The sequence below is a fragment of the Myotis lucifugus genome, unplaced genomic scaffold (assembly GCF_000147115.1).
Source record: "Myotis lucifugus unplaced genomic scaffold, Myoluc2.0 scaffold_19, whole genome shotgun sequence".
Lineage (NCBI taxonomy): Eukaryota > Metazoa > Chordata > Mammalia > Chiroptera > Vespertilionidae > Myotis > Myotis lucifugus.
This window is the reverse complement of record NW_005871067.1, coordinates 6,687,067-6,701,207: the sequence shown is the minus strand read 5'-3', so window position 1 is coordinate 6,701,207 and position 14,141 is coordinate 6,687,067. Positions and strand designations below refer to the sequence as shown.

Below are 14,141 nucleotides of genomic sequence, written 5' to 3'. Positions count from 1 at the left end.
TCCCCTTGCATCAGCTCAGACAGGTCCAGGTAGTCCTGCTTTTGGGGTTCATTGACATAATAAAGCCCTGTGTTTGGGGAAAAAAAAAAAGAATAAGGTGACACAACTCAACTTCCAAATGGATTATAACACCTTTTGCGTAAAGATCTCTACAGAAGTCGCCAAGTGGACTGAAACATGATACATCTTCACTGTAGGTGGCTCTGGTTGGACTGACTATTTCTTACACTCGTAGCCATTGAAGAGAAACTCCAACCACCAAGACTTAAAGGACACTGCAGCTGCATTCATTATCCACCCAGGAGCTATTCATGTCACCAGAAAATTTCCCTCAGTCAAATCTGTCCTTATGGATTCAGGGAGCACATGCCACAGAAACACTTTCCCAAGGAGTTTTGGTTAAAAAACCTGATCCTACACTTCTTGGGATGAACTGTACCCCCCCCCCCATAGATATGGGCACAATCTTGGGATCTAATCACTAGTATCAAAGACAAGAGGATTTCCCTAGATGTGTTTGCCATGACAAAATATTGTAGAAATTAAGTGGTTAAAAAAAACATCAAATCTCACATATGATTTACAGCAGCTTCTTATCTGCTGGATTTTGCCACTATTGTTACAAGAATAGGTGGTGAATGTTGGAATGTTTGACAACTTCATTAACATTTTTAAATAATTCAGGTGATCACCGCACCATTCTCTACATAGTCTAAGATTGTGTCATACACAGAATTAGAGAAGGGAGGCAATTCCTTTGTGTAATGAATTTGGCAATTGAGTATAATCGTGTCAGTGCATAGCCTGCCTCTTTGAAAATGATTGGATAATCCAACTGGAACTCTTGATTTTGCTTCTTCTGTCATTTTGATGTAGCAGTGTGTAGACAAAGTTATGGTCTCATTTGATTAAGTGGAAAGCCAAAATCTGTCACATTTTTATAAGGAAGCCTTTATATTTTATTTTATTTTATTTATTTATTTTATTTTGTTTTGTTTTATTTATTTTATTTTATTTTATTTATTTTATTTTATTTTATTTTTTATTTTATTTTATTTTATTTTTTTATTATTTTATTTTATTTTATTTTATTTTATTTTATTTTATTTTATTATGTTTAAAGTATTACATATGTCTCCTTTTCCCCCCATTGACCTCTCCCCAGTCTTTCCAAACCCACCAGCACAGGCCCTCATCCCCTACTGTCTGTGTCCATGGGTTATGCTTATATACATGCATACAAGTCCTTGGTTGATCTCTCACCCCTTCTCACCTGCCTTCCCTCTGAGGTTGGGTGGTCTGTTTGATGCTTCTATGTCTCTGGATCTATATTTGTTTATCAGTTTATGTTGTGTATTATACTCCACAAATGAATGAGATCATGTGGCATTTATCTTTCTCTGACTGGCTTATTTCACTTAGCATAATGCTCTCCAGGTCCATCCATGCTGATGCAAGTGGTAAGAGTTCCTCCTTTTTTACAGCAGTGTAGTATTCCATTGTGCAGATGTACCACAGCTTTTATTTATTTATTTTTTTAAATTTTTATTGTTTTACTATCACATATGTCTCCTTTTTCCCCCATTGACCCCTCCCTGGCCACTCCTATCCCCTCCAGGACAAGCCCCGACCGCGCAGTGATCCTGCCCATTGTTTATGCTAATATGGATGCATACAAGTCCTTTGGTTGATCTCTTAAGCCCCCCTCCCCCTCCTCTGTCTTCCATCTGAGGTTTGACAGTCCCTTGGGTATTTCTCTATCTCTGGATCTATTTTTGTTCATCAGCTTATGTTGTTCATTATATTCCACAAATGAGTGAGATCTTGTGATATTTATCTTACTCTAACTGGCTTATTTCATTAAGCATAATGCTCTCCAGTTCCATCCATGCTGTTGCAAATGATAAAAGTTCCTTCTTTATTATAGCAGTGTAGTATTCCATAGTGTAGATGTACCACAGTTTTTTAATCCACTCATCTGTTGATGGGCACATAGGCTGTTTTCAAATCTTGGCTATTGTAAATTGTGCTACTTTGAACATAATAATGCATCTTTTTTTTTCTGATTGGTTTTTCTGATTTCTTGTGGTATTTCTAGGAGTGGGATTATTAGGTCAAATGGGAGTTCCATTTTCAATTTTTGAGGAAACTCCATGTTGTTTTCCACAGTGGCTGCACCAGTCTGCATTCCCACCAGCAATGCATGAGGGTTCCTTTTTCTCCACATCCTTGCCAGCATGGGTCATTTGTTGATTTGCTGATGATAGCCATTCTGACAGGTGTGAGATGGAACCTCATTGTTGTTTTTATTTGCATCTCTCTCGGATGATTAGTGACTTTGAGCATGTTTTCATGTGTCTCTTGGCTTTCTGTATGTCCTCTTTCAAAAGGTGTCTATTTAGGTCATTTGCCCAATTTTTATTGGATTACTTATCTTCCTTTTGATAAGTTATATGAATTCTCTGTAAATTTTGGAGATTAAACCCTATGGGAGATAACATTGGCAAATATGTTCTCCCATGCAGTGGACTTTCTTGTTGTTTTGTTGATTGTTTCTTTTGCTGTGCAGAAGCTCTTTATTTTGATACTAGAGGCCCCATGAATGAATTTCATGCACAGATAGGGTCCCTACGCCTGGCCAGCAATCAGGGCTGAACTGTTGGGCAGCCAGCAGGGTGATCAGGGGCCCCTGCTGGCACTCTCCTTGCTGGCCTGGTGCTGTCCACTTGCCGCCCCCGCCCCCACCGCCGCCTGTTGCCTTCCTTTGGGGGGTGACTGGAGGGGCAAACGGTGGCCCCTGCTGGGACCTGTCTTGACTGGCCTGGTGCCACTTGCTCACCGGCCCCAGCCCCTGCCACTGCCACTGATCACCTCCCTTTGTGGGGCAACTGGAGAGGCAATCAGGGGCCTCCCACAGGCACCTGCCTTGGCTGGCCTGGGGCCTGCAGGCTGGGGCAGATCCTGCATTGAGCATCTGCCCCCTGGTTGTCAGTGTGTGTCACAACAACTGGTCATTCTGCCATTCAGGTTCATTTTGCATATTAGGCTTTTATTACATAGGATAGTCCCATTTGTTTATTTTCTCCTTAGTTTCCATTGCCCTAGGAGCTGTATTGGTAAAGATATTGCTACAACATATGTCTCCTATTTTGCTGCCTATGGGATTCTTTCTAAGATTTTTATGGTTTCCCATTTTATGTTTAAGTCCTTTAACCATTTTGAGTTTGTTTCTGTGTATGGTGTAAGTTGGCAGTCTAGTTTCATTTTTTTGGCATGTATCTGTCCAATTTTTCCAACACCATTTATTAAAGAGACTGTCTTGACTCCATTGTATGTTCTTGCCTCCTTTGTCAAATATCAATTGTGCATAATGGCTTGTGTCAATTTCTGGATTCTCTGTTCTGTTCCATTGGTCTATATGTCTGTTCTTGTGCCAGGTAGTTTTGAGAACAGTGGCTTTGTAATATAGCTTGATATCTGGTATTGTGATCCCTCCAACTTTGTTTGTTTTTCTCAGGATCGCTGTGGCTATTCTGGGTCTTTTTTTATTCCAGATGAATTTTTGGAGCATTTGTTCCTGGTCTGTGAAATTTGTCTTCGGTATTGTAATGGGGATTGCATTGAATCTATACATTGCTTTGGGTAGTATGGACATTTTAATGATGTAGATTCTACCAATCCATGAACACCGTATATTCTTCCATTTGTTTATGTCTTCCTTAATCTTGTTTTTTCAGTGTCCTGTAGTTTTCTGAGTACAGGTATTTTGCCTCCTTAGTTAAGTTTATTCCTAGGTATCTTAATTTTTTTGGTGCAATGGTAAATTGATTTTTTTTTAGTTTCCCTTTTTTGAGTTCATTAAAGGTGTATAAAAAAGCTATAGATTTCTGGGTGTTAATTTTGTATCCTGCTACATTGCCAAATTCATTTATTAAGTCAAGTAGTTTTTTGATGAAGTCTTTAGGGTTTTGTATGTACAATATCATGTCTTCTGCAAATAATGGGAGTTTTACTTCTTCTTTTCCAATTTGGATGCCTTTTAACTTTTCTTCTCTTCTAATTGCTATGGCTAGCACTTCCAATACTATATCGAAAAGGAGTGGTGAAAGTGGGCATCCCTCTCTTGTTCCTGTTTTTAGGGGAAATGGTTTTAGTTTTTGTCCACTGAGTATGATGTTGGATGTAGGTTTTTCATATAAGGCTCTTATTATGTTGAGGTATGATCCCTCTAGACCCACTTTGCTGAGATTTGTTTTTATCAAGAAAAGGTGTTGGATTTTTTCAAATGCTTTTTGTGCATCAATTGAAATGGTTATGTGATTTTTGTCTCTCAATTTTTTATGTGATGTATCACGTTTATCAATTTGCAGATATTGTACCAGCCTTGCATCCTTGGAATAAATCCCACATGATCATGTTTTATGATCTTTCTAATGTAATGCTGGATCCGATTTGCTATAATTTTGTTGAGGATTTTAGCATCTATGTTCATCAGAGATATTGGCCTGTAATTCTCTTTCTTTGTAGTGTCTTTATCTGGTTTGGGGATTAAGGGAATGCTGGCTTCTTAGAAAGAGCTTGGAAGTATGCCTTCCTCTTGAATTTTTTGGAATTGTTTGAGGAGCATAGGTTTTAGTTCTTCTTTGAATGTTTGGTAGAACTCCTCTGTAAAGCCGTCTGGACCAGGGCTTTTGTTTGCTGGAAGATGTCTGATTACTGCTTGAATTTCTTTGGTATTTATTGGCCTATTCAGGTTTTTTTATTCTTTCTGATTGAGTTTTCGAAGCTTGAATTTTTCTAAGAATATGTCTGTTTTGTCTAGTGTGTCCAGTTTGTTGGACTAGTGTTGTTTGTAGTATTTTTATACAATCTTTTGTATTTCTGTGGGGTCTGTTTTTATTTTGGGTCCTCTCTCTTTGTTTCTTGGTGAGCCTGGCTAGCAGTTTTTCAACCTTGGTTATCCTTTCAAAGAACCAGCTCTTGGTTTCATTAATTTTTTTTCTCGATGTCATTTATTTCTACTCTGATCTTTATTAATTTTCTTCCTTCCAGTTACTGTGGGATTTTCTTTCTGCTCTCTTTATAATTCTTTAAGTTGTAAGGTTAGATAGTTTATTACCATTTTTTTCTTGTTTTGTTTGTTTGTTTGTTTGTTTGTTTTTTGAGGTATCCCTGTAAAGCTATGAACTTGTCTTTCATGATTTTATGATTGCTTTTACTATGTCCCATAGATTTTGGATTGCTGTGTTTTCATTGTCATTTGTTACGAGGATGCTTTTTATTTCTCCTTCAATCTTTTTGGTAACCCATTCATGTTTTATAGCATGATATTTAAGTAGCCTCCAAGATTTTGATTTTTTATTGTTTTTATTGTAGTTGATTTCTAATTTTATGCCATTGTGACCCGAGAAGATGCTTGGTACAATTTCTATCTTCTCAAATTTGAAGAGACTTTGCCTGTGTCCCAATATGTGGTCTATATTTGAAAATGTCCTGTGTGCACTTAAGAAGAGTTTTGGAGTGAAATGTTCTGAAGATGTCAATTAGTTCCATATGATCTAGTGAGTCATTTAGGATTGAAGTTTCTTTTCTGATTTTTTGTTTAAAGGATTTATCCAGTGGTATCAATGGGGTATTAAAGTCTCCTACTATAATTGTAATGCTGTCAATCTCACCCTTGATATCGTCTAGAAGTTTTTTTATGTATTTGGGTGCTCCTGTATTGAGTGCATATATGTTTATCAGAGTTATATCCTCTTGTTGAATTGCTCCAGTTAGTATTATGAAGTGGCCCTCCTTATCTCTTGTTATGGACTTCACTTTTAGGTTTAATTTGTCAGATATAAGTATTGGTAACCCAGCTTTTTTTTTTTCATTTCCATTTGCCTGAAATTTTTTTCCCATCCCTTCACTGTCTTTGTGAGTCCTTTGTTCTGAGGTGGGTCTCTTGAAGACAGCAAACATATGGGTCATGTTTTCTTATCCATTCAGCTACCTTAAAAATAAATTTTATAATAATACATTGTTTGACAAATATGACAAATGCTACAGATTGAAATTTATTAGTAAGTACACTAAAAATATTTCCACTATTAGCCATAAAACAGCAATCTCCCTCCCCCCTCAACACATATCCTATATAATAAAAGTGTAATATGCAAATTGATCGAACGGAGGAACAACTGGTCGCTATGACATGTACTGACCACCAGGGGGCAGATGCTCAATGCAGGAGATGCCTCATGATGGTCAGTGCAATCCCACAGGTGGAGTGCCGCTCAGCAAGAAGCCAGGCTCAGGGTTGGCAAACTCAGTGGTGGTGGTGGGAGCCTCTCCCACCTCCGCTGCAGGGGAGTGGTAAGGAGCGATGGGCCGGGATGAGGGACCCCCCCCCCCCCCCTCAGGGCATGAATCTTATGCACCAGGCCTCTAGTATAGAATAATCTTGATAGGATGTGTTTTAAAAATGACTCTAATATTGAACTTGTATATATCATTATTTTACATTTATTTTGAATGTCTTATTCTAAAGAATTTAGGCCACTGATAAGATCCACTGTTTTCCAAGTCTGAAGTGAAATGCTAAAATCTCCATGACCCCAGGTCCATGCAAGAAATGCTCTAACACCAGGGCCCCATATGATTTTAGTAAGATGTTCAGTCAAAAGGCTAATATTGGAAGAAATATTCAGATTTAACAAAACTTAAGATTAAAACTATAATAGTTTTTTCAGCTCATTAAGGAAAAAGTTTACAAATCTTTCATATCATCCTTTTAATAATCTCCCACTTTTCAAATAAATGATAAAATAGTTCCGTTAAAAGTTTATTTAGCATATTTAATGCAGTGATTCTCAACCTTGGCTGCATAAGAAACCACCGGTGGTCCCAACCTTCAGATTCTGATTACTAAACCTGGTAGATGTATCGGCAGTGGGACTATTGATTTTATGCAGCCAAGGTTGAGAACCATTTATGTAAGAAAGGGACTTAAATATACGTTCACCTCTTCCTCAGGCAAATTGAAGCCTTGAATTAAAACCAAATTCTCTTCTCTCTAAAATTCTGTAAGTTCTCTGTTCAAGTTTTACGCTAAGTTACATGGAGTACATTTTTATTTCAGCCAAAATTGGAGATATAATGATGCTTAGTCAGATTTTAAGCATTGTTATATTAACTTTATCTCATTCATCTTAACAATTTGATGTGTAGGATTCCAAGAATCAGAGAATAAGACCTGATACTTTAGGCAAATACTGTTTTCTTCTGTCCTAACCCAGAAGTATTTTTTATTTTTCAAAATTTAACTTTATTGTTTAAAGTATTACATAAGTCCCCCTTTTCCCCTTTTGACACCATCCACCCCACATGCCACCCTTCAGGCTTATTGTCCTTGTCTATGGGTTATACATATAAGTTCTTTAGTTAACCTCTTCCTGTCCCCCACTTCCCTCTGAGATTTGTCAGTATGAAGTATTTTTTAAAATTATTAATTGAATTTTTCTTTCAAACCTATTCTATCTGCATATAAATTATTACTTAATTTTTCTAACAACTAGCTTTGTGTTGAACTATTTCTACCTCAAGATTTCTTGTAGGAAGGAGAGACCTAGAAATGTATCTTTGGCCATTCCTATTGTTTAAATCCAATATCCAATAAATAACTTTACTTATACTATAGTTTTTTTAATATTTTTATATCAAAAAGAAATTATTACTGAATAATATTTCCCCACAGAGCTTTTTTTTAACTATTGTTGAGAGTATTACAGATCTCCCTTCTCCCCACCCCTCCCCCCCAACCCCCGGCATTGCCTCCTTCCACTTGGATCCCACCTTGCTCCAGGTCTTCATCACCCCATTTATTGTCTGTGTCCATGGATAATGCATGTAAGCACATAAGTTCTTTGGTTCATCTCTTCCTGCCCCCCCCAACCTCCTTCCCTCTGAGATTCATCAGTCTGTTCCATGTTTCCATGCCTCTGGTTCTATTTTATTCATCAATTTATTTTGTTCATTAGATTCCTTGTTGATTTATTTTGATTTCCAGATTCAATTGTTGATAAATATGTATTGATTGCCATTTTATTATTTGTATTTTTTATCTTTTTTCTCCTCTTCTTCTTAAAGGAGACCCTTTAACATTTCATGCGATACTAGTTTGGTGGTGATGAATTCCTTTAGCTTCTTCTCTCTGAAGCTCTTTATCTGACCTTCAGTTCTACATGATAGCTTTGCTAGGTAGAGTGATCTTGGTTGCAGGGTCCTTGCTGTTCATCACTTTGAATATTTCTTGCCTCTCCCTTCTGGCAAAGATTCTCAACTGATTTCTCAACAGTCTATTGTGTGTAGGGTCCACATAGTCCGGGCCATGTGGTTTCTAGGGCCAAGGGAGTATAGGTACTCACTTGTAGGTAACTAACTGCTTTTCTCTTGCTGCTTTTAAGATTCTCTCTTTGTTTTTATTCCTTGGCATTTCAATTATGATGTGTCTTGGTGTAGGATTATTTGGGTTCCTCTTGTTTGGGACTCTGTGTGCTTCTTGGACTTGTAACTCTATTTACTGGTATTTCACCAGGTAAGGGAAGTTTTCTGTCATTTTTTTTCAAATAAGTTTTCAATTACCTTCTCTCTCTCTCTCCTCCTTCCAGCACCCCATGATGTGAATGTTGGCATGCTTGTAATTGTCCCAGAGGCTCCTTACACTATCTTCATTTTTTTTTCTTTTTTTCTTTTTGCTGTTCTGATTGGGTGTTTTAGATTCCTCATATTCTAAATCACTAGTTTGATTATTGGCATTCTCTACTCTACTGTTGATTCCTTGTAATTATTCTCCATTCCATAAAGCTTTAAAATATAAAAAAAGAATAAATTTCCATACTCACATCTATGGCCAGAAGGCACTTAGAAAATTGACCTGTATAATCACCATGCTGGGTAACCCCCACCTCAGTTGCTCCAGCTCAGGTGAGACTCCCCTTACTCCTCCTGACTCTACTCCTGTTATTGGTGGGGTTTTCTCTGTATCTCCACCTGTTGCTAGTGGAAGTGGACTTCCTGAAGTGTCATGGGAACAAGGATTTTCTGAGGCCCCCATAGGAGGATGAAGTATCGTGGAGCTTTATTTCTGTGGAATTAAAGACCTGAGTCTCCAAGGTCCCATTTCCCTCTGTCCCGCCATGGAAAAAGTCCCATTTTGTCTTCAGCAGAGGTAGGATCAAAGCCATTGCCCAGAGTTTCTGCTGCATATTTGAATAGTCTAGTCTGGCATCTGGCTAGGTTAACTTGTGTTCCCAGATACAGTCCAATGCATGTGGGTTCGACATGGCCCAGATCATGTGATTTCTAGGGCCATGTGGCGAGCTAAGACATTCTCACTGAACAAGTGAGTAACAGGAGCACAAGCAGCAAGAGAGAGAAGATTCTTTGTTTTGGGGATTTTAACTAAGAGCTTATCCAATGAATTCTTCAGGATTTTGCATGCTTGCAGTGGATCTACCCCTCTAGCCAATTATTTTTTTTCCCCAAGTTAGACTGACAGTCCAGCACCTCCCTACATCACTCCAACTATATTGTGCAGGTGTCTGTCCATTTTCCTTCCCCCAGTGACTTGCAGGGAATGGACTGATAGTTCCCTGTGCAGCTTCCTGTTGAAGCTGCCCAGATGTCCATGCTTATAATGTCTGGTCTTCCTTTTGCTCCTTTCCTATTATTAATATTAGCTAGTTAGTTATGACAGTAATACTCCCAGCTCAGATACTAAAAATAAATTATTAAGTTTGACCATTATGTACATGATGATGCAAAAAGCAGCTGTTAATGCCCTGTTAATATGTATTTTCCTCTTCCTGAAAGGAATTTTACTTTTCAGTAAGAAAATAGTTTTCAATTATTTTTTTTAATTTATTGATTTTAGAGAGAGAGAGAGGAAAGGAGGAAGAGAGAGAGAGACAGAAATATCAATGTGTTGTTCCACTCATTCATGCATACATTGGTTAATTCTTGTATGTGCCCTTATTGGGGATCAAACCCACAACCCTGGTATTTGGGGATGACACTCTAAGTAACTGAGCTAGCCAGCCAGGGCTAGTTTTCAAATTTTGACCACACACTCATAATAAAATATATTTTAGATCACGACTTTAGGAGTGACCTGATTCTTCAGATATATAAACATATATGTAAGTGAAAAATGTTTTATGATATAATACTAATCTTGGGCACTAGTCAGTTTTGCTGTAATAATGCTGCAGAACCAAACAATCTTAAATCTTAGTGGTTTATGTTCACAACACTTCTTTCTCAAACATGAGTGTACATGTCAATGGTGATCTGATGGATTAGACCAGAACTTCTAGGTCAGACTCTCATTTGAGAGTTGGATTCAGGTTTGTGTCATTTTTCTCTCACTCTTGGTCTGCGTCTTCTCCTGTGAAGCTGTGCAGGTTCCCGAGTGCCTGACTGCTCTTAAAGCTTGGCCAGAGCTGCGTACAGCCATTTGTGCCTAAATTTAATCCTACACAACAAATTGTGTAGCCAACCCAAAGCCAGAGTCCAAGTAATGGCCAGAGGGGAAAGGGGATAAATAATTCTAAAACAACAACACTATAACAATTTACTACTTGTGATTCACATTGTTCTCTATTTTAATATTCTCTTTCATTTTAAAAATTTTGATGTTCACAAACTTCCAAGCCTATTTCACAATCTACAAGTGGGTCATGGTCCCCACTTTGCACTATACTCAAGCACCTCTGAAATATAATACCCAAACAAAGGCAAATAACAAAATAGGTGGTCATAGCATTCCTTTCTGGAAAGTTCTATAAGTTCTGAAATGAACTGGCTCCGCCCCAAACTAATTATAAAGATGTGAGTAAATTATTTTACACCTAAAAACTTCAGGTTGCTTTCAATTTTTCATTAAATATTAAAGTAAGTGTTTTTATTCATATTATTATTTAGCAAATATACAAAAAGTTTGTCTAAGAAAATATGGTAACATTTATTGCCAAAATCAAGATTTTTAATGATGGAAGAAATTAGAATTCATGAGTTCTTTGTCTTAAAAATTACTTTTCCAATTTTCCCTATGATGAGGAGAGTGTGTGATAGGGCTGGCCAACTGAATGAGATTAAGTAAAGAAAAGTTAATAGTATAATGCTTTTTAATTAATTACATCATCTCAAGCTCATGATTAATGACAACTTTTTTGACAATCCATCTCTATTAAATACCATTCAAAAGTGCAAAGTTCCTCCCTCTTAATTTTCTAAACTTAATATATACCATTTTATTAATCTCCTGGTTAGTAGAAATACTTAATTTTAATACATTTTTTGCAACTTTGCTAAATTTTGAAGTGTCAAGATAAAACCTTTTGAACTTTATTTAAAGAGCAAAACATGCACCCATTGTAAGTGTACAGTTTAATGGTTTTTATTAAATTCATAAAGTTGGGCCATCATTAAAACAATTCAATATTAGATTTCTTCCATGGCTACAAGTGACCTTGTGCTGGTCTGCAATCAATTTCTATTTCTGCCCTCTGTCCCAAGCAACTTTGATCTGTTCTCTAGCTCTAAAAATTTGTCTTCTCTACAGTTTCTTGCAAATTAAACTATACAATATGTCATATATTTATCTGGCTTATTTCAGTTACATATTTATGATAATTATCTGTATTGCTGCATGTGCTAATAGTCTATTTGTCTTTGTTGCTGATTGGTATCTATATGTATATATATAAAGAGGTAATATGCAAATTTGTCCAGGATGCCTTAAGAGTCACGACCGGCTCCAAGCCCTAACAGTCACGACCAGTGTGACTCAGAGCATGCCCCCACCCCAGCAGACACACACAGGGGGGCCTCTGCGTGTGAGCTACAGAGGAAACACCTTTTCTGACCACTCATTGGCTAAGCTTTCCATACAACACTCTCAGTGATGTTGGTAACTTGGGTAATAAGAATCTAAGAAGGTGATCTAAGGTTTTTTACCACACTCCTGGAGGAAAAATCGAAGGTCCGCTGCTAGAGGGACTAAGAAATGTCATATCCTGACCCACCTGGTTTGGCTCAGTGGATAGAGCCTTGGACTGCCCAGCACAGGGTCCGGGTTTGATTCTTATCAAGGGCATGTACCTAGGTTGCAGGCTCCCCCCCTGGCTGGGGCCCAGGTCAGGGCTCATGCAGGAGGCAACCAATTGAAGTGTCCCTCTCACATTGATGTTTCTCTCTGTCTCTCCCGCTCTCTTCCATGCTCTCTAAAAATCAACGGAGGCCCCCGGATCCCTCAGGAGCAGCAGAGGCTGGCAGACCAGACTCTCTGGGACAGGGAAAGACCACCACCGCGGTGCACACTCCCCAGACTGCCGGACTCGGGCACGGAGCCCACACCATCTTAAAGGGGAGAGCGGCCTCTTCTAGGAACTCATCAGCACCACCACTCAGACAGGCCTTGGACACTGCCCGCGACCCGGCAGCCACTCCAACCAAAATCCTGCAGCCACACCCGCAGACTCACAGACCTTGGGATCTCCACCTCCAAAGGTGCACCAGGCTCGCAGCAGTAAGTGCAGCCTCCTCCTCCCCAGCGGCAGATCTCCAACATCGCATTCGCGCATCTCCAGCGAGCAGGACTACGAGGCACACCACTCCATAGACTTCTCTTGGGAGTCACTGTGAGCCCCACCTGGGTGTGATTTTGTACAGATACAGGCGCACTGCCCCCCAGTAGAAATTCTGAATTCCTTCTGCCTGATTAACTACCCACACACACCCAGCTGCAACTTCAGCGCCAGGGCCCTTCAGTGCCAGGGCCCCTCAGAGTGTGTCAGAGCTCAGCGCCCCTCAGAGCTCAGTGCCCAGCAAACGCACTGACACAGTTGCTCACTCCCCCTGAGCCCATCTATCCACAGGGCACTTTGGGAAGCCACAGTGAGCCTCCGCTGGGTCCGATCTTGGACAAATAGGATTGCACTCCCCTGGGCAGTATAAATTCTCAATTCACCCATTCTGGATACCGGCCAAAAGATGCCTCGATTAAGCATGCCAGGGCCCTTCAGAGTGCTTCAGTGCACCTGCGCGAGCAAACTCACTGAGGGTGCCCCTGTGTGCCACCACTGGGAACGCACACCTATCCACCACAGGTGCATCAGCAAAAACTGAGTTTCCCCACCCCACAGCTGCAGAACTCTGGACACTACAGTTGCATGCTTTTTTAGCATGCAGGTCTCCCAAGATCACTGCTCCACAGGCAGGCCTGGGACCCTACTGTAAGCCCCGCTGGACACGCACTTAAACAAACAGGGGTGCACTGCTGGGCTGCAGAAATGCTGAATTCCCTCTACTGGGATACCTGCCCACAGACACTGCAATCCAGTGGCTTCAGTGCCAGGGCCCTTCAGAGTGTGTCAGTACACCCTGTTGGCAAACACACCACAGGTGCCCCTGTGAGCTGCCTCTGGAATCACGTGTATCCAACCACAGAGGCAGCAACAAAAGCTGAGTCTGCCCACCCCACAACTACAGAACTCTGGACAACACAGTCACACCTTTCCAGAATTCAGGCCTCCTGAGCCCAAACAGATGGTTCCTAGGTGCCACTGTGAGTCCCTGCTGGGCACGCATGATTTCAACCAAGGATGCAAGACTGCAAAAATTGGGACACCCCCTCCATGGCTGCTGACTTTTAGACACCTCAGGTACACCTTTCTAGCTCACAGGCCTACATCAAGAGAACCCAAATAGCTCAAGTAGGGAGCTACACTAGACTACCAAGCCCAGGAGACCTGAGAGGTCACACCAGTAGCACCATACCCAAAAGAAACTGGGTAGCAAAGCAATCAGAGCTACAATTAAAACATTACAGCAAAACATGGGAAGACAAAAAAGCAATCCACAAAGGAAAGAAAAAGAGGAATCACTGGAAAGGGAGTTAAATGAAATTGAGGCTACTAACTTATCAGAGAAAGAATTCAGAGTAATGGTTATAAGGATGCTCAAACAGATGGATGACAAATACACACAACTCAATGAGAATTATAAGGAGCTGAATGAGAATGTCACCAACATGAAAAGGAACCAAGAAGAAATGAAGAACGACATAGCTGCAATAAAGAACACAATGGAAGGCTTAA

General features: G+C 39.7%; 1 pseudogene; it reads left to right on the top strand.

Annotated features, from left to right (window-relative positions):
* LOC102424887 overlaps window positions 1–174 on the top strand; it is a 68,937-nt pseudogene extending 68,763 nt beyond the window's left edge.
* The last annotated feature ends 13,967 nt before the right edge of the window (window positions 175–14,141 follow it).